Below are 3,465 nucleotides of genomic sequence, written 5' to 3' on the forward strand. Positions count from 1 at the left end.
GATAGTGACTCCTTCAGCATCAATNGTCACATCTGAGAGTGACTGTCTCTCCTCTGAATACATGCTGATCAGGTTTAATGCTCACTTTGGCCTTTGGTTTTTCTGTATAATAACAATAATTCATAATAAAAATAACATGCTCTTTTTATTGCATCACCAGTATTAATAGTAAGTGGCCTTAATACCTATTATGTTGACTAAATGTGTACACATTGGTACTGTAAAGATGACACTGCCTGCTTTAAATATTTGAAAGTGATAAACAATTGAAAAAAAGTAATCAAATCTAATCAGTTACATTGATTTTGTATGAAATATGTTAATCAATTTCTCACCTTCAGTGTATCCAGAGGGGATGTTTGAAATCATCACTAAAACACACACACACACACAAACTCACAGTATACACAGAACTGATAAATTGTTCTTCCTTTTCTAGACCAACCCCTTCTTATATGGGAGATTGATAACAAATAACATAAAATAAAGTACAAGTAAATATCTGACATATTTTAGATTGCATCTTAGAATTGCTTACTACAAGCCAAGCAAATGAATTAAGATAAACTCTTCATAATTGTGAAATACTAGTATTTACTCAAGATAATGAGGACAATAACTGTGCAAACCCAAAATACTAAATCACTTGATTGTCAAAATATTTGAAAAGCGATAAATTTTGACTCTAAAAAGAAACTGAAGGAAAATAGTACTTACGGAGCATTAGGGGAAGTTGACTGAGCTCCATACTTTCTGAATAATAACACACGGTTAAAGACACAGAATGTGTTAAAGACTCAAGACTTCCTTAAACCTGCAGTCAGATCTCTAGAAACATCATGAAACATACAAATGTAGCTCATGTTTTCAGAAAATGTGAAACTGACTAACATGCAAGTTGTCAACACAAATGTTTAGGCTACAAACATGCAATGTTTTATTTCTATAGGAAAATGTGCTGCAGAAATATATCACAACTTCTGCATTAAAATGCAGCAGGTTATCACCGACTCATCAAAAAGGCTGTACATGACTAATGGTTGTGTAAACCAAGAGGACAAGTAAAAGGAGTTAACATATTTTACAATGACTGATGTTCAAGACAGAAACTAAAATCATCTAGTTCAAATTCAATATTTCTGAAAACTTTCTGTAGACTTTAAGTGTTGATATTTCTGGATTCTTACCATACCTCAAAGCGGTCATAAAAAGACAGATCCCCAGTGAAGACTTCGTCATCGGGACAGCCTTTGGGTACAAGACTACAGGAATCAGTTAAGGACTTCACACTATCTGACATTGCAGATAGTTGAAATTTAACAGCTGGTTTCGTCTGGTCAGAGAAGAACCGTCCCCCAACCGAACCTGCTTGGTCTCTCATGAGTTTCATTCTCCCGTTCTGTCACAGATGGAGTTTTGGTTCTTTGCACATTTCGCCTCTGGCTGAAAATTAAATGATCATTATGTGATGATGGAAGCAGAGCTAATTATTCAAAGTAAAAGATAATTTTTATAGATTTTTATTGCAAATGGTATTTCTGTTAAGTTTATATTCATTACTAATATTTGTAACCAATATATACACTAATTAATTATAAAATTGTCTGTAAAACCCATAAATATAATGTAATATTTAATTGCATACTTAGATAATAATACTGGCTGAAGATACAGACCGTGGTAAAACTTCAGACACAAGGTGCCAAGCACTCTAAGGGTCCTATGAGCCGCCCTATATATACTGCAAGTTGTTGTTTTTTTCTTTGCCTTTTATTACAACAAGTCCGTTTTGTCTAGCGAATATGTAAATGTTTTATTGAACTGTAATTATTTATGTTTTGTTTCATGGAAGGCTGCTGACTTTTTTTTATAAAAGAAAGTAATGAAAGCAAGAAACAAGTCAAAACTGCTGAACCAAACCACAACCTTTGGCTTCTCTCTCTATTTTTACTGTAAAATAAAATTCAGAAATGTTCCAGAAATTACTAAAAAAAAAAGTATACTTGCAGCCAGACTAATTGCCGGTATACTTTAAGTTAATGATTAGCTGTGCTATTTTGGATAAACACTTTTTGTACTAAGTGTATTTTAGTTGTAATAAAATTATACTAAAGTATACCTTGTGGGGTATTTAATGTACCTTTCAACTTCAAGTACACTTCAAGTAAGTATGTGCCTATTTTCATGCTTGATTAGTGATATTAAGGTGTATTTTTAGCATTACAAGTTTGTGCTGCAAACAAGGGCACTGCACAAGACTCAAGTCCTCTGTAATGAAGGGGTTCATTCAAAAGGCCACGGCGAAATTAAAGCCGACTAAAAAAGAACTATCTGTTGAGTTACAGGCAATGTGTCAAATATGGCTGTAGCTTTTGAGCCGTTTTATTATAAACACTTAAGGTGTTTTGTGCACATAATTAACCTGGCATCGCAGTGTGCTTTAAAACCGCTTCCACAACACAAGCTCATTAGTGATGTTGTTTTCTGCTGGAACAGATGCTCTCATCTCACTACCATCTTATCTCCTGAGGTACGTTATTGATCGTACGTGCTGTTGTGTGCTGATAAAGATTTCTTTCTATCGCATATTTTATTTTAATGAGGATTTTGCAAGCAAAGTCTAAAATATGAGGTTATGATTTCTATTTAAAGGTTGTTGAGGTTCAATGACTGGGAATGTTAATTGCATAAAAATTGGTCATTAGATTAAAAATGTAAACCTCAATAAGCTTATATATTACATAGTATCTATATGAATCACAAATTCATACGTTTCATACGTGAAATCTAAATTCACGGTTTTAATAAAGGTTTTATTCTGCCGTGTTTTGCCTTTAAAGGCGAGGAATACTGTGCCTGACCGCAGTCTGATTGAAAAAGACATTTTCCAAGTTTTTAAGAAAATGATGGTCAACACACACGCGACGACCCCCGGCCATTGCATATATCATTTTTAAAACAATAAAGATTAACGTGAACGTTTTTGTAGATAACAATGAAAATGTATGCCATTTTTCTACGGGCCAAGCCGATTTCAGTGAAGGGAGAAAGGCTGACAACAGAGGAAATGATGAGCAAAAAAGGGGTTGAATTGCCTAACACTAGTAAGAAGGGAAACTGTCAACATACCTAAGACGACCAAATCTGCTCTTGTTGAACTTGAGTTTANACACACACACACACACACACACACACACACACACACACACACACACTATGTAGTTTTCAAATAAGCCTGAAGGGTGTGTTTAATTAGGTTTGAATCTCTCTGCAGGGCTGTTTGACACCTCTGTTCTAGATGCTGTGGGGTGGTGCGACATGATGCAACAACTGTTACGTCTGGTGAGACACAGTGTAAGGAAAACACTGAGACTGTATCTGAAATCGCTCCCTATACCCATAAATAGGGCACTACACACACACACACGCACACAGTATATATATTAGGTAGGTATTACATATATA

General features: G+C 34.7%; 1 protein-coding gene across 1 annotated transcript in view; it reads right to left on the minus strand.

Annotated features, from left to right (window-relative positions):
* Positions 1 to 3,465, minus strand: part of LOC122331786 (immunoglobulin superfamily member 1-like) — a 16,833-nt gene that overhangs the window by 4,984 nt on the left and 8,384 nt on the right. The gene's annotated exons all lie outside the window — the stretch shown is intronic.

This window comes from Puntigrus tetrazona, chromosome 3 (assembly GCF_018831695.1).
Source record: "Puntigrus tetrazona isolate hp1 chromosome 3, ASM1883169v1, whole genome shotgun sequence".
In the NCBI taxonomy this organism is placed as follows: Eukaryota; Metazoa; Chordata; class Actinopteri; order Cypriniformes; family Cyprinidae; genus Puntigrus; species Puntigrus tetrazona.